The sequence below is a fragment of the Ochotona curzoniae genome, unplaced genomic scaffold (assembly GCF_017591425.1).
Source record: "Ochotona curzoniae isolate NIBS_2020 unplaced genomic scaffold, NIBS_Ocur_1.0 contig_3498, whole genome shotgun sequence".
Lineage (NCBI taxonomy): Eukaryota > Metazoa > Chordata > Mammalia > Lagomorpha > Ochotonidae > Ochotona > Ochotona curzoniae.
In genome coordinates, this window is record NW_024465885.1 from 19,006,624 (window position 1) to 19,032,118 (window position 25,495).

The window sequence follows — 25,495 nt, forward strand, 5'->3', positions numbered from 1 at the left end:
CTTGCATTGAAAGAAACAAGACTAGATTTGAACTGTAATACTGCAATAAGGTGGAGCAATCCACCATGGGGGGAGTACACGGGGAGAGGATGAGGGAACATCATAGCCTATGAAACGTTGTTATAAAATGAAATGCAATAAAAAAATATGTAAATAAAAAACATACAGTAATAAGTCTTTCATAAATTAAAATGTTTCCAGCTGGTTTCCATTTTATGACAACTAAAATAATTAAGAAAGTAGCTATCATGAAGAGGTAATTAAGAACATTTAAAAATTATTTATTTTTATTTGAAAGAGAGATGGGGAGACAGAGAGAAAGATCTTCTACCTGCTGGCTCACTCTTCCAATGACTACAATGGCTGGGGTTGAGCTGATCCTAAGTCAGGAGCCGGAAGCTTTTTCCGGGTCTCCCACATGGGGGGGAGGGTGCCAAGGAGTACAAGTTCAACTTTCTGCTATTTAAGTGTTTCCTGCCAATGTAGGTACAGGCAAAGGTAGAGGATCTGGATCATATTGCCAAGACATATTTAACTGTCAAAATGACAAATATCACATATTCTTTCTATTATAAGGTAACCTTCAAGTAAAGTACAAAATAAATATATATATAAATAATCAAGTGTATGCATATATTCCATAATTGCACAGTGTAATGGTGACTAGCGTACTGGAAAGTGAAGATACATTACAGTATGCAATATTATTCCAAATAAAGGGACGAATTTTAACAAACAGTTAATTCACTTTTAATGTCAGCATTTTTGTTAATAAAATTTACAGTGTTATAAAAGTGAATAATATTGCAATCGCCTACTACCTTAATATTAGGAATAATTTCACAAAGCATTAATTATGATTTTAAAACATATGTTAATTTATCCCTGCCTATTCTTTTGTAACTTCTAGGAAAAACATCTACATGAGTTTTGAGTAAGATTAGGTGAGAAATTTATTCAAGGCTTCAGGTGGTTATATATTTCCTGGGCCTCATTTGTTGTAGGTGTAAAATGAGGGACTAGGGCTAGAAAATTTAACATATATCCCAGGCGCTATCATTTCCATAATTCTAGCATTGCACAAATATCTCCCTTGATATAACTGAGATCATCTCTATCAGAGGTCTTATCACGTGTTTTAATTTGGCTCCTTTCATTTCATGTTTTGTTTCTAGCCCATTTTGTTCCCTGGTAAAAGAAAAAAAAGTTAAGGAATCCTAATCCATTCCACTTACAATCCTCAACAATCCATGTATTCATGTGCTTCTCATCTATCTATTAGTTTATCCAGTGACTTATATATCTACTTATTTCATTCATTCATTAATTGATTTTTAACCTGAATCAGGCTTACATTTTATATTTTACAAAATAAAATCCAACTGTAATATAATGTGATAAACATCATAAACATGCACAAATATCTAAGGATTATATAGCTGGTTTGGGATAGGTAGGTAAAAATACAAATAGGAGATGAGGTATCAACAAGAGCTTAGAATGATGGTGTAAGAAGACAGAACAAGATTGAATAAACCTCCTCTCTGAACATGTGGTCTGTTAAAAGAATATTTTTAGCGGGGGAATTATAAAAAATGACCCACATGTCATTCACAAATTCCACTGAGGAATTCAACTTAGAGAAATAAAACTTAAGTATTGGGTCAAATGATTAACTAATAATGGCTAGTTTTCTGGAAGTGATGTGTAAGGGAGTTAACATTCCTATTTACATATCTGAACAATACTCATATTTCATACCAGTATCATGTTAATTTAACTCTCAGGAAAACTGAAACTTCAATTTAAAGAAAAGCTTGAATAAAATATTGTTTATCATAATGGAACATTCTAAAAGCAAAACTTCAGCTTTACTAAAATTCAGATCATCAGTTACAGTCTCATTATTTGATGAACTCTGCATCTTTCAATTTCAGCAGTACTGCAATCTTGAGGATTCTTCTGTGAATTAGAACTGAGAAGTTCATCATTTTAATGAAAACTCACCCTAGAGAGCTTTCAGTGTTATTTACTATAAAAATAACTCTTGGGAATCTAAACATACAACACAAAAATATCTATAAATAGTTTGAAAACTCACCACAAACACATACAGACAAAACTCTTGTTAGGTTCATGGAAAAAATAAAACTTTCAAAATCTTTTTCAGATGATAGCTGAAACTATTTGTACAATGGGATTTCCTAAAGTAAATGTGTAAAAGAGAATGAACAGATCAAAATTTAAAGCTACGGTTTTGATGCCAAGTTTATCTTTATTTCTTCACCAGCGTCCAGAGATTAAATTAGACAGAGAACTGCTTTATTCTCCATTCTACAATAATGGTTATTCTATGATAATGCATATTTAAAGTAGTAAACATGGTGGTATAAGACACACAAAATAAAATGATTATAATGAAACAAAGTAACATATGAGTCATCTTACCCATAGATTTTCCCTGTTACAAGAACAAATGCAGTCCGTTTATTTAGCAAAAATCTGTGAATACTACCTTATCACTCACCATAGTTCTCCTATTGTACAGTGCATCTTTAGTCTTATTTGTTTACACAAATACTGTTTAGTATCCTGTGGCTTATATCCCTCTATTTTCCGTCCTCATTTGCATTACTTAGTAACTTGGTAACCATGATTTTATTGTCTGGATATTTGACCCTTTTTCAGATTCTACATATAACTGAGACTGTGCAATATTTTTCCTTTTGTGTCTATTATTTCATCCCCCGTCATGTCCTTCAGATTTACACTCATTGTGGGGAAATGCCACATTTACCTTTCTCCTCCAAAAGTCACCTCAAAAATAAAGTCAGAATTATATTCCTTTGTGTGTATATATCACAATTTCATATACATTCATATGTTGTGAGTTATGTAGAGTATTGGCTGTTCTGGCTAGTGCTGTATAAACACAGAAGTGAAGATGTCATGGTTTGGATATGATTTGAGTTTGTCTCTGAAGGGGTGTGTGTTTGGAGTGTGGTTGTCCTGGTGGCACTGCGGAAGTTGTGGTGGATGGTAAGGAGGAATATTCTTGGAAGGTCATGGGTCTCTTTCTGGTTTCCTATATTGTGATATGAACAGTTTCCTTATTGTACTTGCTCCTATAGTGATGTCATTCATTGCTAGACTCTCACTGGGGGTCAGACTGATGGGAACACCTGTCCTTGAACTTTAAGTCTCCAAAACTGTGACCTGATTGGTGTCTTTTCTTTAGGTATCTCATTGTAGTGTTGGGCCTACTGATGGATATAGAAAATATCTTCTTGAGATATTGATTTCATTTCCCTTGGGAATTATATACTCAGAAGGGATATATATATAATCATATGGTAATTCTATCTTTTAGAAATATATTATTCATTTTATTTGAAAGAAAAAGGAGGAAGAGGAGAGCAAGAGAAACACACACACAAACAGATGGAGAGAAATCAACTTGCTGAGTAATTTCTCCAAGGTCTTCAACAGTCAGGACTGGGCTAAAGTCAGAGCCCAGACTCAATTCAAGTCTCTCACCCAAGTGCTTGAGCCATCCATACTCTGCTGCATTCCAGGGAGCATGTTAGCAGGAAGCTGGAATTGGAGTGAGACTCCAGTCCAGGCACTTCAAGTATGTGATGTGGCCATCCCAAGGGGTGTTTTAACTGTGGGCCAAATGTCCACCCCAGATGATTAAATTATTTTTCATTTCTTTAGGAGCTTCTACACTGTTTGCCTTATGACTGAACCCACGTATGTTCACCAACGAGTGTTTCTTTTTTGTCCCCTCCATATCTGCTAGTACTTGTCATCTAATGTCTATCCTAAAGTCTGTGAAGTGATAGTCAACAGGTTTCTTTTTTTTTTCTCTTATTTTTTAATGTTTTTGTTTTATTTTGAATTTTTGAATTTCATAAAGACTGGGATTCCCCCACCCTGAAACTCCCACTCCCTGACTGATTCCCCCATGTTGCTTCAATAGAAAGAAGAGTGCTTAAAGAAACTGTGGTACGTCTGCTCCATGGAATATTATTCAGCTGTTAAGAAGAATGAAATTATGCCATTTACAACTAAGTGGTCCCAACTAAAGACCATTATGCTCAGTGAAATGAATCAATCACAAAAGAACAAATACCATACATTCTCTCTAATATAAGGAAACCATCAGAGGAAAGTGTAACTTCAATAACCCCATTCATACTTTTTTTTTTTTTGGCTTCATCCCATGTGTTTTGATGTTTTTGATTTCAGTTTCATTTATTCCAAATACCTTCTCTTCTCTTGTCAAATTCATTGCTTGCTCGTGGATTACACGGTGGTATCGTTTTTCCCGAGACCTTAGTGTTTCCTTTTGGTCACCCACGTGTTGGTTACTCAGTGGCTTGTTTTTTCGTGGTGCTGTAATTTGTTGTTATTGCTATTATTGTTGTTGTGGCTGTTGTTCTAATTCATACCAGTTGCTGACCTTGTTTCATGGCTTTTCATTTATGGAAATGTATAGTGATAGAGTACTGGGGACTACCATATCCAGATGTGGGGGTACAATGCAACATGCATTCCTGCTTCCAAACAAAAGATCGACTCCCATTGAAACTGTTGGACATGTGTAGACAATGGGATGCTGGACTGTTTGACATTGTCTGTATCAGCAATGTCGGGGCACACTTAAATAAGAGACTGATGGAATTATGACTCCTTATAAAGGACTATACCATTGTAATAATGGTTTCTATTTGCATTTCCCTGATGATTAATGATACTGAGTACCTTATCTTTCTATTTGTTGGCCAATTTTTGTCACTGGGAAAATGTTTATTTTGGGGACTTTGTTCATTTTTAAATTGGGTTATGTATTTTCTTGCTATTGGATTGTGTGGATTCTTTACACATTTAGGATATTACTTCCTTGTCAGATACGTGACTTGTAAACATCCTTCCTAATAAGATTGTCTTCGCATTTAATTGGCTATTTCCTTTGCTCCTTGAAAGCCTTTTAAATTGCTGTAGTATCGTTATTTATTTTGATTTTTGTAACCAGAGTTTTTCATATAATAGCCAGGAAATCACTGCTAAGGTGACAGAGATGGACCTACTTTCAACTTGGATTAATTTAGTGTTGTTTTAATTAATTACCTGATTAAAAATGCAAGAAGTGTTCTATCTTGGGAAACAACACACTAATAATGTGAAGAGAAATGCCTGGAACAGTGTCTGACACACTTTCAACACTCAGATGATAGATGGTCTGGAAGTCCTTTCTCTGAGGCTTGAGTAAATGCTCAGTAGCTGAGGCTACTTTTGTAACTAGTAACATTCACACTGAACAGTTAAAGCCTATTAGTTAATGTCATAGAGCAAAATAGAACACTAAGGTGTCAGACAGGTTCCAGTTGCATAGTGCGGACAGAGAGCAAGCTTCAGAGGCAGGCAGGGCAGCTGCTGTCCCCTGGCAATGTCACTATCCCAAAGAGTAAGACACCAATGATTCATAAGTTTCTCTTTACCATTTGACTTTTGGAAGTATTTATAACTTAGTCACACAGGTGGCATTTGAAAGCATTCTTCTTGTAAATATATCTTTTGGAAAGCTGTCAGTTCATTACTACTGTAAATCAGTTACTCATCACCACATCTCCCATCTGCCAGGGGTTATCTCTTCCCGTCTGTTTCTTTTTCTTGTTTGTGATGGTAGGATTCACATCATGCCTACACCAAACTTACCAAGTATTAGGAAAATGACAAAAAATCACTAACGTCTGACTTTGATTTGAAGTAATTCATAAAAAATGACAAATGCCCTCACAATAAAAGTTTTTAAAAATGTACAGATGTGATATGTTTAGCCACTTAATCTCACAATGGGCAGTTTAACGTTGAAGATTGAAAACAATGAGAAGCAGAAATCACTTGGTTACACTCAATTTCTCACTTGGTATATTTACTGAGCATGTTATGAATTTGTTCTAATGCAAAGGTGTATTTCACATGATGGGAAAACAAGTCCTAACAGTCAAACAAAAATCTTTAGAAAAAAAAAAGATAGAAAATAGCTTCGATAGAGTTCTTCCGTTCTGTTTGACATTTCCTATCATCTGATCTAATTTTTATGAAAACGCTATGAGATAGATTTTTTTCACTTCATGTTATCAGTGCAGTACCCAATACCTCATCCTAGATCATCTAATTAATAAAAAGCAAACTTAGATCTGGACCTTCAAGGCTGTGTGCTTTTCATCAGTACTGCCTCTGAGTATACATGTATTAAAAGTTTTTGAATTTCACAAACTATTTAACTTCCTTGAACCCTTATGACTAAAATCTAATCCAGGTACCCTTGTGGGAGTGAGGAAATCCAGTTATTGAGCCATACCTGCTGCCACCCATGGTCTGCATTGGTACAAATCTAAAGTTAGGAGCCAGAGCCAGAAATCAAAACTAGTGGTGGACTAAGGAGTTGATTAGCGCTCATTGAGCTGGGTAGGAAGAGGAACGGTGCTTGTGGCTAATTGGACTCATTGGGCTAATTGGACTCCTCTGTATCCAATATCTTGCTAAATTAGAATGTGGGGGGAAGAGTATATAAGGAGAGGTGAAGGAGCAATAAAGAGACTTCTACCATCACTGCTCTCCTGTTAGTACTTCATCCCCAGACCCTCTCCCTGTCCACAATACTGGCTCTGCTGGTCGGAGCAAATGGCACCTAATGTGGAGCATGGCATGAGGGACAATCTGAGGGATTCTTGGACCTACAAAGGTAAGATTAAAATTAAAAATTTTTGCAGGGGCATATGTAACTTCATTCCTAGACCCTATCCCTGTCCTGGGGCATGAGGGATAATCTGAGGGACCCCTGGAACTCTGGAGGCAAGCTTAGAATTAAATATTTTGCAGGGGCATAAATAAAAAGTGATCATGGGGCAAGAACTTGCTAAAGTGCAGGTGAGTAAAGGAATCAGAGATCTGCAGTTACAAGGCACCAACATTAAGCCTAAGACTGCACAGAAGTTCATTGAAACTGTGAAATATTCCCATGGTTTGCTCTCATTGTAGCCACCTTTTTCCTTGGCACTTGGTAAAAAATGCTTTCCCATCGCCTCAAGCAGTGGTGCAACCCTTCCTTGAAAAATTATGTTAGAAGGGGGAGAGAGCCGCAAACCAGGGTAAAAAAGGAGCAGGAACTCCAAATCAAAGTCTGGAGAAACTGTGTGAAGAAGATTCGCGGTCCTCTTCTGAGGAGGAAAGGGAAGAGGATGGAGCTGAATCTTCTGAGGATCCTCCACCCTTAGAGCATGTGCCCATAGAGTGTGTGCCAAGCAAAAATCTGTTTTGGCCAGGCATAGAGCTCTACACACTGCCTATGCCATCAGCGCCATTAAATCTGGGCACAGCTGTGAAAGATTTACAGGAGCAACTTCAGTGTCTTTCCCTCAGTTGAGGCAGGATTAGCTATAGCCCCAGATAAAATACAACTTGTTTCTCCCTTTAATTATTTTTAATATTAACCTTTTCAGAATTGTATTAACCACCTCTCCAAATTTCCATAGCCCAGATATTTTTAGCCATCTTTAAAAATGCATCCAAGAATTCAAAAATTTCAAATTTTAGGGCTTCCCTTGGTATTTTTTTTTTAAGATTTATTTTTATTATTTTTTCATTGGAAAGGCGGATATACAGAGAGGAGAGACAGAGAGGAAGATGATCTTCCATCCGATGATTCACTCCCCAAGTGAGCGCAACGGGCCGATACTATGCTGATCCGAAGCCAGGAGCCTCTTCTGGGTCTCCCACACGGGTGCAGGGTCCCAAAGCTTTGGGCCGTCCTCGACTGCTTTCCCGGGCCACAGGCAGGGAGCTGGAAGGGAAGCGGGGCTGCTGGGATTAGAACCGGCGCCCATATGGGGTCCTGGGCGTACAAGGCGAGGACCTTAACCTCTTGTGCCACCGCGCCGGGCCCTTCCCTTGGTATTCTTACGAGGCCTCAAGAATGCCAACAGATTCAATATTAAAAGAAAACAGTGTGTCTGATTGTGACAAATAATGTTCTCATGCAGTTTGATTAGACATTTAAATATCTGTTTAAAATTTTATATTGACAACAATGATACCAATTAGTCTGAAATTCAGCCTGCTGGAAATAATACAAATCCTTGTGCATATATTCTTGAATTCTAGTGTTCCTTTCCATTTAATGTAAAATGAAAAACCAATATTATTATCACATTTGCAAGTTAAGATACAACATTGCACTGTCTGAGGGTAAACTGTGATTTCCTAATGTATATATAACTTGAAGTCTTATAACAATTCTTGTAACAAAGGAAGATTTACTGTACTGTATATTTTCCTTTATCACTTTTCACCCATGATTTGATTATCTTTAAAAAGATAAAAAAACTAAAGCTTAGAAAAGATTTTTTTTTAATGGAAGAAATGGGATTTGAACCTGATTTGCTTCCTCTGAAACCTCTGTGCTTTCTATTACAGTGTCATTCATATTTGATCATATTATTCCTAGTGTACTCACAAGTCATCAATAAATTGTTAGGTTGTAGTGTAAGTATAACCAACCAATCAAAAAAGAATGCCAATGGATTAATCTCCCATTTTGGAGAGACAGTTAATCAGGTTAATTGAATTATATTAAGATTATTTGCAAATGGATGTGACACATATCCCAGAGTTTGGGACACTAAAGTATGTGCATGGTACTGTTAATACTTGTTCTGGATTTATTCTAGCTACATCTCAGGCAGGGGAACAAGTCAGGCATGCTCTGGTCCATTGCAACACATGTTTTTCTGTCTAGGGAACTCCCAAAGTTATTAAAACTGGTAATGGTCCCTACTATACCAGCAGTAAGTTTTGTGATTTTCCTGCCTCCCACCATATACAACTAATTACAGGCATTCGTTATAATCCTCAAGGACAAGGTATTATGGAACATGCTAACCGTACTATTAAGGATTACCGTATTAAAACAAAAAAGGGGGAGTATAGCACTCCCTGGGGGCATTTGAACTTTATATTATTTATCTTAAATTTTCTAACATTGAATGCTGCAGATGGTCATTGGAATCCATCTCAGAAGCAGAAGGGTTATGTGATATGGAAGGATCCCTGACTGGTCAGTGGCAAGGCCCAGATCTCGTCCTCATATGGGGGCGAGGATCAGTTTGTATTTTCCCAGAAAATGAAAATGGCCCATGGTGGATTCCCGAGAGGCTTGTCTGGCAAGTTCCTGCTGCAGAGTCTTGTGAAAGCTCAGGTACTGGCCATGGTGATGGCATTTGAGTTGGAAGATCGATAGGACAAGCAAGTATATTAGGCCTTTATATAAGTATATTAGTATATTGTTAAGCACCCCTCTTTTTTTCTTTCTCCTATGAACACCAAGGTCCTGATATTTCCTGCCTTTTCTAAGTACCAGCTTTGTGGGGTATGGGCATGCACTGCATGCCCCTCCCTTTCTCTTATTAAGGGAGGCAATTATTCCTATGGAAATTATTAGTTCTATCACTCCTCTGAATTTGAGGACTCGCTCACTTGGGTGAAACTTAGCTCCTTGAAGTTTAAGCCTGTGTCTGCCTGTGTTATCCCCCTGTTTTTTTCTTACATACAGAAAATGTCTCTGAAGTGAATTGCACCAAGGTCAGTTGCACCCTAACAGCATGAGGAATGGCAATAGTGATATTACTGTTGTCATGTGGCTGCCTGGAATCCTGCCTGTGCCTGTCAGGGCTAACAGAGAGGCCTCTGTTGGCCTAATAAAGCATAAAAAAGACTTTGGCCTAACATCGACCATTGTAGCCAGCGTTGCCCTGGTGTCGACATCACCACCACAGCAGCGGTGACCCTAGGACACCCTACAGCGACCGCTGAGACCATGAACAAGCTTGCAGAACTGACTGCCTGAGCCATGGAACAACAGAAGTGTATAGATGAACACATATGGGTGGGCACACTTATATTGTAACATCAGGTTGATTTGTTGGCAGAGGAGCAGCAGATGCTGTGGGGTATGGTCAGGACCTTTTGTTCCCCATCACATGTCTTTATGTATGTAACACCTGTGCAATTGCAAAATGTTTCCCAAGCCCGGGAACTGCTGTTTGTTCATTGCTACCCAGCTAAAGATACTCCTAGCCACGGAACAGGGTTACCAGCCTCCCCAAGTATGGTTTGTGCAGCTGCAGTAGGCAACGTGTTGAACGGCAGCTAGTGGCAGGTAAGATGGACCGGGCACTGACCAACATAAGACAGGGGCTCCGTAAAGCTACAGAGATTCCTGATAACAGGTAAGGCTGATAACCTGAGAGTCCACAACCTAAGACAGGCACATTCAATTCTGCTTTAAAACAGAAAAGGGGGACGTGTTGTGGGCTAAAGAGTTGATTAGCACTCATTGGAATGGGCAGGAACAGGAACTGGGCTTGTGGCTAAAAACACCTAGACTAATTGGACTCCTCTGTATCCAATATCCTGCTAAATGAAGACATGGGGCGAAGAGTATATGATGAGAGGTGAAGGAGCAATAAAGAGACTTTGCAGAGACTTCTACCATCACTGGTCTCCTGCAGATGCTTCATCCCCAGACCCTTTCCCTGTCCACACTACTGGCTCTGTTGGTTGGAGCAAAAACTCATTATTTTGATGTCGATAGAGGGTGCCTCAAGCACCTGCTAACCATTTGCTCCTGTAACTGCAGTAACTGCAAGAAAAGAAGCTATTGGTGAGCATCAGTTTATTTCAAAGAAAGCTTTCTTACTCTGGAAAATGAGATTTTAAATAATGGGTAAGGGTTTAACTAAGAGATTTTAAAAATTAGGTTTATAAATCATTCTTGTTAGGTGTTTGTAATGCCCAAGGCATTTGCATGGGTTAAAAACTTGCAGTTGTGGTTTCAAATGTCTATGGGGATTTATTTAATCAGGTTTTAAGTGTTGCTACATGTTTAGGGAAAATCAGTCTGCCAAATATGTAAACCAATTGAGCTCTTGACTTAAAAACAAGAGGAAATTGTATGACTTAAAATGATTTTATCAAAAAAATGCTTAATATACCTTTCTTAGGATTTCTCTTTGAAGATGTAAGATTAATTAACTTAAGCTATTGCATTCAACTGAAGCATAAATAACTTGAAACATTCTTTTATGCATATATGCACAAAAGTTTCTTCTTGGTAATGAAAAAGTCATCGATTTGAAGAGGGAAAGCTTTCCGTGTTTGTTTTTTTTTTTTTAAGATTTATTTATTTGGAAGACAGAGTCACAGAGAGGAAGAGATTAGCAGGCGTGACTTGAAGCAGTGTTCATTTGGAATGCCAGCTGCACAGGCGGTGGCTTTAATCATTGTCACAGCACAGGCCCCAAGAGGGAAAGTCTCAGAATTCTGGTGCTAGCACTAGCATCAATTCATAGGTGTTCAAATTTTTTTAATGTTTTTTTTTCTTTTAAGGCTTTACATTGGAATAATTTCCCAAGTGACCTTGTGGTGTGAGTAATGCTAATCTTGCTTACTTGGCTTAGGTGACTTGACAAGTTTCTTCACCATACAGTGTCTATTTTTAATATTTGAAGTGCAGGGAGGAGGTCAGGCCCTAAGTTCCAGTTTATGAAGAGAGCTTACCTACCTACATCATTTGAATTTTTTCTGAAAGGGAGACTCCTTCTTTTATGCTTAATCATTTATGAAGCTCTCAAGACTCCAATGTCTAAAACTACCTGCCTCTTATTCCTGAAGGGGTTGCTATGATGGTCCAGAATAGATGAGTTTTTCTAAAACCTGCAAATTATAGTTTTTCTTCTCTGGTGTATTTTGTGAGGTTCAGTATGAAAGCAGAATTATAGATTTAGAAGTACCTTGATGTGTTTAATTATTTTTGATTTCTTCAGATACCACAAATACCAAAACTCTTCAGCAAAGAAATTAAGATTTTGAATTGTTGACTTGGATGATGTAAGTCTTTAAAGCATGCAACTTCACAGGTATTGTATGTGATTATGTTGTATTACCTGAGTACATACATGGTGCATGTCTGGTTATACAGATATATAATAAAGGCTTCTAAACTTTTTATTAAAATCACAAGACTGCCTTTGGTATAGTTGGCATGTGACAATTTGGTATCAGGAAAGAGACTATAGATATTTTAATGACTTAAAAGATACATTTGTTACTTTAATGAAATCCACAATGCATTTTTATTTATTTATTTATTAAAAACATATGGAACGCTTCACAAATTTGCATACCATCCTTGCACAGGGGCCATGCTAATCTTCTCTGTATCATTCTAATTTCAGTATATGCATGGCCTAAGTGAGCACCATAATACATTTTCTACATAGGTATCTTGCATTCTAAATTCATGGACTATGATGTCTAAATCACAAATTATTCATTTCATTTCCTATCAAACTTTTCAGTTGCTACAATGACCAGGTTGGCAATTACTTAGTTTACTGGTATCCAGTCATTCAATAGCCAAATAATATTTGTCAGATTACCAAATATAGTTTATGTGAAAAAAACAAGAAAATATTCTTTTATAATCTAATTATAATAAAAATAGCCTTGTTTTAAAGAACCTATTAACTGTTTCACATTTTCCTGGTAGCATATTAAACCTAAATATGGTAGATTCTTTTTAAGTTTTAAATTTTTCAGTTAGAGAATCTGCTGTAATTTGGAGGTGAAAAAGATGTTCTCTAGGCTTAACTTGATAGAATTAGACCCTTTGTGTTTTAGAATACTCAAAATCTTTGAATAACCTAAAATGTAAAAATAAAAGTCTTCTATTATTATTGGATAAATGATAGTGGTAAGATAAAAGATATGATTTTTTGTATTGTAAATTTAGTTATTTAAAATATGATAAATATAGCTCCTGTGTTCCTTCTGAAATAATTATGGATGCTAGCACTTCATGCATTCTTCTTTTGTACTAAGTATTGTGCTGAATTAGTTAAGCTCATTATCTCATTTAATCCTTACAACAACCTTCAGGTATGTATTTTTATCCTTCCTAATTTACATAAAATAGCTGACAGAGTTTAAATGAAGTTAGGTTTTAAGATCAAGAAATGGACTTCAGAATCTTTGCTTATAACCAGTAATTGCTTACTATTACATTTCTAAAATAATTCAATAATCAGCTTTCTTTTTTTTTAAAGATTTATTTTTATTATTTTTTCATTGGAAAGGCGGATATACAGAGAGGAGAGACAGAGAGGAAGATCTTCCATCCGATGATTCACTCCCCAAGTGAGTGCAACGGCCGATGCTATGCCGGTCCGAAGCCAGGAGACTCTTCTGGGTCTCCCACACGGGTGCAGGTTCCCAAAGCTTTGGGCTGTCCTCGACTGCCTTCCCAGGCCACAGGCAGGGAGCTGGAAGGGAAGCGGGGCTGCCGGGATTAGAACCGGCGCCCATATGGGATCCCGGGCGTGCAAGGCGAGGACCTTTAACCACTTGCGCCACCGCGCCGGGCCCAATAATCAGCTTTCTTGATGACATCTATGCTTTAGATTGAATTTTTGACTTGTATTGCTTATAAAGTTTGTCTCAATGTTTTTTCCCTCACTCTTGATGTATTTAATAACGATATATTTCCCTTTTCTTTAAAAAAATATCTTTATACCAAAATAATATTGCCTTTCTCACTTATAACAATTTCAGTGGACATATCCATCAAGGTGAATTTGATGTCTCTGATTAAATTTTTCACTTGGAAGATTACAGCATTAGAGGGAAATTTTATGATTTCTTATTTTTATCGCATTTGTTTTCTATCTCATTTCTCTACCGCCAAATAGGCAGGTAGTCCTTAATCTGCATATGCATGTGTGTGCACACACCATAGCTGAATGCTTTAAGAATTAGATACAAAATTTAATTCTAGGTACTAGTTCAAGAGAATGTTATCTTGAAAATAATTTTTCCTGTAAGCAGAGTTCTCTTTCTCTCTCTCTCATTTATCTATCATCTATCAATCTATCCATCCATCCATGCTGCCTGGGTGCATGTAGACATACCAAGCACAAAGGGAAAGATCAACCAAAAATAGCTGATCTGAAAGCACAATGCTTCATTTCTCTCCAGATATAACCTGCATATCCCAAACATAGTCTCTGCCACAGTTTTAAACAAAACTATGAGTAAGAATAAGAGTTTGATTTCAGTTGATGAGGGCAATGTTCTCTTTGTGCTACCACTGTTCTGCTGAGAATAATTTTCTTTTCTTTTCTTTTCTTTTCTTTTCTTTTCTTTTTTTTTTTTTGCTGAGAATAATTTTCAACAACCCTTCTAGTTTCAATTAGGCATTTAACGTTCCATACGGCTTATTGTGAGAGCAGTGCCTGGGAAACTCCACCCCAGACTCCTCAAGCTCTTCGCAGTGGTTGATAATGAACAATCTGAGTCATGCATGCTCTAAGGTTGCACCCACTCTCCTTGATTAACTGCTCCAGAACAGTTAAATTTTTTTCTTTAGTAATTTATACATTATAAATTTATTTATTTATTTATTTTAAAAAATTTATATTTTCAGTGATATGATTTTATAGGTATAGGGATTCCCCCTCCCTTACCACACTCTCCATTACCCTTCTTCCACAATGGTTTTCCCCATATTATTATAATAGCATAGTCCTTCAGCAACAGTCACAAACCCAACATTGTGCTATTTAAGTGTATCATGGCATTGAAGTATAGACAATGGTAGAAAGTCTAGTATCTGATTGTCAAGCTACTATTTCATAGCTTCAGTAGGAGTCTTCCTTTTATTCAGGAGTAAAGATGTATGCTGTGATGCATCTTAACTTTCAATTACGCTAATTTCCATTACACAGTTACTCTAAGTTAAATTATGTACATAGATGTTTACTAAGATATCTATTATATATTTTTCAAGAAGGTTGCTTTATAACAGAGAGAACATATGCTATTTATCTTTTGAGATTGGCTTATTTCACTGAGCATAATGACCTCTAGTTGGGACCATTTTGTTTTAAATGGTAGAATTCATTTTTTTTTTTACACTGACATATCACTTATTTATGAAGCATCCTATGGATTTCTCTGAAAATCAAATTATATTTAATGGTTGAGTTGTATTACATGGAGTAGATGTTCCATCATTTCTTTATCCGTTCCACTTTTGATGGGCATCTGAGTTGTTTCCAAGTCCTTGCTATGGTGGATTGTGTTACTATAAATAATGGTTTGCAGGTCACTTTCTCATATGCAGATTTCACTTCATTTGGATACATTCCCAGAAGTGGGATAGCTGGGTCATGCAGTAGATCAATTTTCAGCCGTCTTAGCACCCTCTATACTGACTTCAATAGTGGCTGCACTAGCCTATGGTGGAGTAGGGTACCTTTCTCCCTACCTCCATGCCACCAGGTGTTAGTAGATTTCTGAATGTAGGCAAATCTCACTTAAGTTAGTTAGAACCTCAATGTGGTTTCTATTTGTACTTCTCTAAGTGTTTAGGGAGTTTGAGCATTTTTTCATATGTATATTAGCCACTCTTTTTTTTTTTTTTAATGCCTACTCACTTCCTTCATCCATTTCCTTAAGGGTTATGTTTTGCTACTAGTGAATTTCTGAATCTCTTTGTAGATCTTGTATATTAGTCCCCTATCTGTTGTGTAGTTGGAAAAGATTTTCTCCCATTGTGTCAGCTGTTTCTTGGCTTTGTTGACTGTTTCCTTTGCTGTACAGATCTTAGTTTGTCTTGGTCCATTTGTTTGACTTTGACTGCCTGTGCTTTTGGTGGTTTTTCTAAGAAGCATTTATCAATGCCTGTTTGGACGGAACCTATGGGATGCCAAGTCAGTATTATTTTCCTGATAAGAACAGTGTAATGTGTTGAGCTGGAAGTCAGTTCTCCTCTTGCTTAGCATGCGCTTCCTATGTCTTCTGCTAATAGTCTGACGGGAGTATTGCTTTGGAAGTATTTAATTTCATTTTTAAATACAAAGGAAACTTTTGCTGATTATGTTATTCTGGGCTGACTTTTTTTTTTTTCTTTTTGATCTCTAATATGTCACTCCATTGTCTCTGGCCTGCAGAGGTTCCTCTGAGAGGTCAGCTGTGAGTCTAATTGGGGTTCCTGTAAAAGTTAATTGACTTTTATGATGTGCATATTTAAGTATATTTTCTTTACTTTCAACCTATAAGAGCTTGATTATGATATATCCTGGTGAGGACTGGTTGAATCTATTTGGGTTTCTGTTCGCTTTCTGTGTTTTATTTTCTCATTTCTTTCCATGTTAGGGAAATTATTAATTATTATTTCCTGGAATATATCTTTTTAAAAATTATTTATTTTTATTGGAAAGGCGGATATACAGAGAGGAGGAATGTCAGAGAGGAAGATCTTCTGTCTAATGGTTCACTCCCCAAGCAGCTGCAACAGCTAGAGCTGAGCCAATCCAAAAGCAGGAGCAGGAGCCTCTTCCGGGTCTCACACACGGGTGCAGGGTCCCAAGGCTTTGGGTCATCCTCGACTGCTTTCCCAGGCCACAAGCAGGGAGCTGGATGGGAAGTGGGGCCACCGGGATTAGAACCAGCATCCATATGGGATCTGGGTGTGTTTAAGGTGAGGACTTTAGCCACTAGGCCACTGTGCTGGGCCCAAATACCAATTACTTCTATCTAATCTGTGAAACTTACTGCAAGTCAGATTTGAGTCATAATCTTCTGCTTCCTTGCTAGCCAATAATAAAACTTTTTTGTTTTCCCAGTACAGGTTGGGTTTTGTGCTTGTTGGACAATGAAAACGCCCAATTCAGTAGCAATTGTTTACGCTGATTTTTCCCTTGAAGTTCAACTAAAATTGCTTGTAGACATGAAGCTTAAGGTGGAAGGAAACAGAGTACCGGAGTGTTGCTGTGTGCCCTGCTTTTCCCCTCAATGATGGTGCCCAAGGAGTACATGAGCTAGGCTACTCTGAAAGCAAGCTAGGGTCACAAACTATGCAAATGTGACATATGTTTACTTAGACTTATGTGTACTTGTGTATGCCTCCGAAATAAATTCTAAACCAAATAATTTCCACATGCTTTCAGAGCCATTGGCCTAAGGAAAGGAAGAAAACTAAGAAAATATTTTGTAGGACATACATCTCGTGTGTGTGTGTGTGTGTGTGTGTGTGTGTGTGTGGTGAGAGAGAAGGAGAGAGCACAAGAATGCACCCCAGTGGAAGAAAGCATAAAGGAAAAAATCTTGGCTACAAGAAATGTAGTAAAAAGTATGATCAAAGTGGCATAGTTATTTTTCTGTCAAACTTTCTGAATTCCCTTAGAGGATAAAGCTCAGCGGAAAAGTTGCTAAGATTGGTTGATGTCCTGTGGTATAGACTGGCAAAATATCATTTCAGTATGTTCAAAAGGTATTCAAAAGCAGCCAGTTGGTTTTCGCTCAGAATACTTATGGGTTTCCTTATGAATGCATTATAAGCAAAATTAATTGCCTTGACTAATCTGTCTTGCAGTGGGACTCTGAATCCAAAGCTGTGTCTGACGTGCTGCTTTAAGACTTCCCTTCACTGCGTAAGCATTCATATCCCACTTGCCTTGGCTCATATGCTTATGACATGTCAGAACAACACATCTGTTTTTGAATCTGAAGACTTTGATTGACTCTTCTAGTTAGAAACAAGTGGTAACTACTTGATGCTCCTTCTGGACGCTGGATCACGGGCTTACTAAAGTTATTTGAAAAATTGTTTCTAATTTTCTAAATATTCTTCATTTTAGAGAGAAAATGTCTGAATCAAAGTTAAGAAAAGTTCATTGAAAGCATTGTTGGCAAGAACGTATAGCAAGTTAAACTGTCTTTCCTTGTTGGTGATGCCAATTTTCTTTCAGACTTGTTGTCAATATTGACAATTTGTAAACCCATTTTTCAGCAGTTCTACCGAGCAATATACGGGCAACAGGAATTTATACATACATGTCAATGATAACAGGGTGGTATTAAAATGCTCATACTAGTGTACCTGTAGTGTATTATTCTTATACTGAAAACAATCCAAATGTCCACCAGGTAGGAAAGGTAAGTACATCATCATTTTTCATACTAGGAAATATACATAATTAAAATGAATAAACTATCCACCATAGGCAAATAACATGAATGATTCTCATAAATATGCTGATAAAACAGCCAGATACACACAGACAGACACACAAACACACGATCCCAAGTATTGTGTGATTCTACTTATAAAAAGTGCTGGAAAAAGCAAAATTAAAGGCGATTGAAGAAAAGGTAATTATTAGTTTTACCACAGAGGATAATAATGAATGAATGGCAGCATTGGTTGATTTTAAATGAATGGAGAAAATCCAATTTCTTGGCCAGGAAATGGTCTATTTACTTTGTGAAAAATTGATAAAGCGGTAGACTAATGATTTGTGCATGTTCATTATATATATATATATAAAATGCACACATCACAGATTTTTATATATATATATATATATATATATATATATATATATATACCTCTATCTCTTTCTATATAGAATTGCTATGAAAACATTCCCCTCAAATCAGTCAACAGCAGAAAGCAGGCATTAGGTATACAGAGAGAGTCATTTTATGTAAAAATAGTGCTACATTTGGTGATATAATGTAAAAAAATCTGTAGACTTTGATATGGTTAAGCAAATAAGATTAGCAAGAATAAAAATGCATATCAAGCCTTATGGTATAGCAGACAGCTCAGACTAACCTTTGGATCCACCTTTATGTGGGTAACAAGGATATCCTATTTCTCAAGGGGAAAAAATATACTTAAAGGCACTAGAGAGTTTTCAAAAGTAGATATATAGTGGAAATAAATCAACCTTGAATGGAGAGATACTTAAGATTCCTGTGTGCTGCTTTTCAACTGATGATATTAGTCTTCATCATATATAATAGCTAAAACTTCAACAGAAAACCTAAATTTCACTACAGTGAAGAATCAGAGAACAAAGTTTTTGTTCACCAGACACTGAATAATGTCAAGTGGTGTCTTAGAAATGAGGTTCTCTATTAAAGGGAGCCTGAACTTGCATATCAACCCCCATGAGGACTCTGGCTCCCTGGCAATGTATATGTGGAGCAGATTGTTTTCAGCAAATCTAGGGCTAAAACAGGAAAGCTTTGAAACTGGGAAAGCCAATTGTGAGGAAGACAGTTTTTAGGCCAAGCAGCAGCCTTCCGAGGATGCCAATGTCCTAATCCCTAGGACCTGTCAATGTGGTAAATTATATGCCAAAAGGAAATTAAGAAACAACTTTGGGGAAAGCTGAATTTTCTTGAATCAAATGGGTGTGTCTAATGTGATCACCAGATTATGTAAATGTAGAAGAAGGAGAGTTTATTCTGAGTGATGTGATAAGAGATTAGCTAGCCCTCACTGACTTTGAAGATGGAAGGCAGCATAAGGAATGCGGATATCTTAAGGAGACTGGATGAGGCAAAATGTAGATCATACCTGAGGACCTGCCAGACCTGCCAGTGAGAACCTTTCATATTCCTGACATCCAGAGGTGTAAAATAACTCTTTCTCCTTCCTTCCTCCCTTCCTTCCTTCCTTCCTTCTTTCCTTCCTCCCTTCCTTCCTCCCTCCCTCCCTTCCTTCCTTCCTTCCTTCCTTCCTTCCTTCCTTCCTTCCTTCCTTCCTTCCTTCCTCTGTTCCTCCCTTCCTTCCTTTCAGATTGATATATTTGAAAGGTGTAGAGAAAAAGAGATCTTCCACAAGCTGGTTTACTTCCCAAATGGCCTCAAGTTAGGTCTGAACAAGGTCAAAGACAGAAGCTATGAACTCAATCTGCGTCTCCCATGTGGGTGACAGGTGCTCAACCTTCTGGGCTGTTTTCTCCTACCTTTTCTGGTGCATTCTGCTGGGAGCTGAGTCATGAGTAGAGCAGCCAGTATTCAGACCAGTGCTCTGATATGTGATGACAACACTGTAATGCAAATAACATATTTTCAGGTAAAGGGAGCTAAAAATTTATTGCGAGTAGATGTGCAACACAGAAAAATTTCAAAACATATTTTCTTAGGAAGATGGTAAGTGATGACTGATTGGTCAAAACCTCAACAATGAGAAAGAGATAAAGCACTTCAGAACTGGTAAATATCTCGATAAAGATAAGAGATTATTTTTCATCTCTTCAAGGAAAAAATTTTTAAAGAACAGCTATAACTTTTGATTGTGGAACTTAAAAGACATTAAATGATACCATACATATGAATGAGATAAAGAATGAGAAATAGGGCTATATAGTTACATGGCCATGACATTTTATGTGCTGTGGTGCAAAATTAACTCGAGCAAGGGAAATTTTGAGACTAAAATTGCTAGAGTATGCACTTTAAAATAATTCTGAGTAGATACAAGACAAATAGAGAGGCAGTCACCTCCATCACAGAGCAGGACCAGAGTAACAAAGGAAGAATTGCATTTCTAGATGATAGAAGGAAAACTTGAGCAGAGAAGAGAAATTTAGAAAGCCAGCATATAGACCCTCAAAAATTCAGCATGGAGAGACACAAGGCTCACTGTCCTCATTGGTATTTAATCAAGCCTAGAAATCTAACTGGAGTCCATGCAAACTGCTTGGCTTCATCAAAGAAACCCAGATTTCCTTTCACCAAATGTGAATTTTAGAGTCACATTTACTTGATTTGTGTGATTTAGGGAAGATTCCTCTGCTTTGGGGGGCTTATTGCCACTCTCAAGGGCCAAGAGGACCAGTTCCAAGGAAGTTCCCATCTTTGTGCTTGTCAACTATCCCAGAGCTCAGTAACACTTTTTTGCATATCCTAAGGGACGAAGAGGCTGTTGTTTCTGTGTTCTGCAGCTCTGGGACTGTAGTTATTGGTGCCCAAATTGCTGGAGTAACTGGCACTCCCCCATAATACTTGGTGTTGGTGGGGTACGCTAAGTGTATTCTTTGCTCTAGGTTGGCAGCTCTCAGCCCATAATTCCCAAAGTAACTGATGCTGACTCTTGAGATTGGAGTAAGGACATCACTACAGTCTATGCAACAGTAACTGTTTATAAGAGTCAGAGATATCCATCCTCCCTGTAGGAGTGAGAAAGGTGCTGTTGACATTCTTCTGCTACATGGCTGCACTTGCTTGTGCACAACCCCCAGCAAAACCTGCAATCGCTGGGAGGACTTCAGCAAGGAACCCCTTCTGTAGCTCTAGGCTTGTAACTGCTGCTATTTTCCAGAGTCATGTGATTTTCCTCATGTGATGTTAAAGACCTCACTGCACCCTGCATCTCTGTGTATGTGACTGTTCTAAAAGTCCCAGGAACACCTGCGTTCATCCTGTAGGTTTTGGGAAAGATTCAAACTTCATGCCACTGCCCCAGGTCAGCATCTACCAGGGCATGTTCCCAGGATTAAATTGTGATCACTCTAAGATCTGAGTTCTGTAGGTCTGGGATTGGGACTGTTGAGGATACCCTGCAAAGAATTAGGTGAATTCATCCAATGAGGTCTGCAGAGGACTGCATTTGCATTCAAAACCATGCCTGTCCTTGTACAAATGTCAGCATAGATTGTGCACAAAAATGGGAACTGGGTAGATCTTCTCTGATGCTGTGACTGTTGGTTCCCCCACTGCCCCAGCCACACAGTTTTTTGAGATTTTATTTCCTAGAAAAATTAAAATTTGTTTCAAATAGATTCAATACAGTCTGTAGTTACAATTTTGAGACTATAATTATATTCTTTCATCCCATTTCTCTCTGCTTCCTACTTCCCTATTATTTTTCCTTTCTGTCTACAAAGTTTTTGAGATAAACTATTTTAGATATACATGATCATGAAAATAAGAAGTTTAGCAAATACAAAGCAAAATTAGAAATAAGCAATATAAGCAAAATAAGATCACAAAACAAGAAGTTTAGCAAGTAAAAAGCACAATGACTGTAGTTTGACAGGAATATAGACAATATCTATAAATAATAATTGAAAGGAAAAATGACCATTTATCCCAGGTACAGTGCATTTTAAAGTAACTGAATACATTAAAACTATAGTAATATATTTCACTCAGTGTAACAGTCTCTAGCTGGACCAATTGGTTTTAAATGCAGAATCTCATTCTTTTTAATGGCTGAGTAGATGTATCCACTTCTTTTTGGATGGTTATCTGGGCTTGGATGGTTATTCTATGCCTTCAACATAATTTCTAATAACCTGAATTTGCCCTCTTGAACTGATACAACTTCTTTCCTTTTACATCTCCCTAGAGTTATATCTGGTGGCCTTGGTCATGCAAATTCCAGCTTCATTTACACATAATCAGCAAGACTTGGGAAAGTTCTCATTCACTTCAGACAATTCCAAGGTCATGGTAATTGCTGTCATAAGCTCCTGATTCATCCAGGATTCCCTGGCAAGACACAGGGACGTCCTCTTCCATGTTCTACAGCAGCATCAATTTGGCTACTGTTTGAAATCACTTACTGCAGAAACCACTTAGAGGCTTCAGTTCTGGGCTTGGATAGAACCAGAGCTAAAGCAACTACCCAAATGATACTTCATATTACATCTGAACAAAAAAGGTCTTTGGCAGTGAAAGCTACTCCATAAATGAAAAATTGATACATAATATTCACAGACATCAATATAGGGACATAGAAATCACAAAGAAGCAGGGGAAACTGTTGCACCCAAATGAACCTGAATAGTTCTGAAGAAAGAGATTATGACTTGAAGGAAATCTACGAAATGCCTGAAAAGCTCAAACTAAGAATCTTTTTTTTTTAAGATTTATTTTATTTTTATTGGAAAGGCGGATATACAGAGAGGAGAGACAGAGAGAAAGATCTTCCTCCAATGATTCACTCCCCAAGTGAGCTCAATGGCCGATGCTATGCTGATCCAGAGCCAGGAGCCTCTTCTGGGTCTCCCACGCGGGTGCAGGGTCCCAAGGCCTTGGGCCGTCCTTGACTGCTTTCCCAGGCCACAGGCAGGGAGCTGGAAGGGAAGCGGGGCTGCAGGGATTAGAACTGGCACCCATATGGGATCCCAGGTGTGCAAGGCAAGGACCTTAACCACTGTGTCATCGCGCCAGGCCCCCAAACTAAGAATCTTAAGGAAATTCAGTAAGAGGCAAAAATGGGCAATTAGATGAAATGAGGAAAAGAAAGATACACATGAAAATAATATAAACAAAAATGAAAATGTTGGGAGATATTTGAAAAGTATTTAACTGATAAGAGGATTAAGAGCTAGGGTCTATAAAGAACTCAAGAGACTCAACAACAACAAAACAAACAGTTCAGACAAGAAATGGGCAGAAAGGAGACAGACAGGCATTATTTAAAGAACAAAACTCAAATGGTCAACAGACATGTAAGAAAATGCTCAGATTCATTAGGTATGAGGAAAATGCAAATAAAACCACAAAGAGGCTTCATCTCATCCCAGTTAGAATAGGCATCATCTAAAGATCAAACAAAAACAATAACAATAACTGAAACAAGGAGATAAAAACAGTAAATGCTGGAGAGAATGTGGGAGGAAAGGCACTCTCTCCTGTTGCTGGGGAGAACATAAGCTAGTGCAGCAGTCATGAAAGGCACTATGGAGATTCCTCAGAGATCTGAAAACAGATCTAACATATGACCAGCCAACCCACTCCTTGGAATTTCTCCAAATGCAATGAAATCAGCATCTAAGATTTATCTGTGCTCACGTGTTTATGAAAGCTCAATTCACAGTAGCTAAGATAGAATCAGATGATGAGTCAATAAAGAAAATGTGTTCGATGTACTGTGTGGAATACTACTAAGTGATAATAAAGAATGATATCTTTTTCTTTGCAACTAAATGGATTCAGTGGGAAATCATTATGGTTAGTGAAATAAGCCAGCCCCTGAAAGACAAACATGCTTTCCCTGATCTGTGGTAACTAATACAGAGAATACAAAAATGTAATTGACATTCTGGGATTTAATTATCCTTGTATAGCCTTTGTTTATTCCCCCGAGGAATAGTAGGGCTTTTTGTTTTATTATTATAGTTTCTATTTGCTCTGTATTGATATCTTTATTGAACGAAGAGGAGGAGAGTGGATCAGAAATTCAGGCAGAGGAGAGGGTGGGGTGAAAAGTATCACCAGACTCCTAAATTTGTACTGCAATATATGTGAAATTTGACCATTTCATATAAGTAGAAGAAAGGTTTTCATCATCAGAAGAGTAGATATAGAAAATATGAACATTATTTATCCATGCAAGAGAATAAAACCTTGTCATTTACAGCACAATGAGTGGAACTGGAAAACAGAAGGTGAAATAAGCCAGATCCAGAAATACAAATACTATATATTTCTTCTAATACATGAAAGCTAAAAAAGTACACTGAGCATGGGTTAGTGGTTATTAGATGAATAAAAGGAGTTTGGATACAAATAATAAGCTCCCAGTGGTACACAGCACAGCATACACAATACACTTCAGTATAATCTAATAAATATAAGATGAATACATAAAAGAAAGAAGTTCTAAGCCTTCCATCATAAAATAGAGTGGAAGAAAGGGGTATTTTATTTGTCCTCCTTTAATTGGTACAAATTGTATACATGTATTGAAATGCCACAGGTAATCCAGAACTGGTGCAGTTATGTTTAACAAATGTTTCTATTTTTTCAAAAGGAAAAAAAAATCCCTAATACGGGGTAGGGTATATTTTAAAAAACTCAAAATTTCCACTTAACTTTTTCTAATAAGATTATAGAGGCTTGTGTTCCTTGCCCAGACAAAATCCAGCAGATTCATATCTAATGAGGACAAAGGGACAGCTAATGGGAAATGCATAGAAATGTTGCTAGAAGTGTCAGCCATGCACTAAATCAGATTAAAAAAAAAACCCAAACCAAAAAACACAACAACAATGCAAGCCTGGACTACAGAGGGATGGTTATACAGTGACACAAAGCTGCTCACCAGGACAGTGATACCTGGGGTGGGTCAGGACTAAAGTGAGGACCCAGGGTTGATTTTCCTGTTGCAGCTGCATTGTTTCACTATGTGTGCCTCTATGGGATGGAAAGCTGAGAGCTATTAGCTCACAGCTGGAGCTTGATGAAACTTCAGGCATAATAAAGAAATACTTTTTGAGCAATTTTTCCAGAGCCACCAGACAGGCTAAAGCAAAAGTTACAGCTGATTGAGATTAGGTTAGGAACAAGTCAGAGAATAATAGGACTCTGACTTTGTTCTTCAAAAACCTGTGCTCAGAATGTGGGTTGCTCTAGTTTTTGACTATTAGGGGAAAAGGGAATATGAACGGGGTAGATTCAAAAAATACAAAGGAGGCCTGCTGAGAATCAGTTGAGCCTTTTTTGATTATTTTTATGTGTTTATTGAAAATCCTTGTTTATACAATTCTGATAAAGTTAATTTTTATTGCTTTGCTCATTTATTTGCTGTGGGTTGTGTTGGACCCTACCCCATTGTTACTGT

The 25,495-nt window shown here is 37.5% G+C and overlaps 1 non-coding gene across 1 annotated transcript; it reads right to left on the minus strand.

The window, feature by feature from the left end:
- Window positions 1–12,219: 12,219 nt before the first annotated feature.
- Window positions 12,220–12,324, minus strand: LOC121156971. Its single transcript, XR_005883952.1, has one exon. It is a non-coding gene; the product is annotated as a U6 spliceosomal RNA (small nuclear RNA).
- Window positions 12,325–25,495: the final 13,171 nt, after the last annotated feature.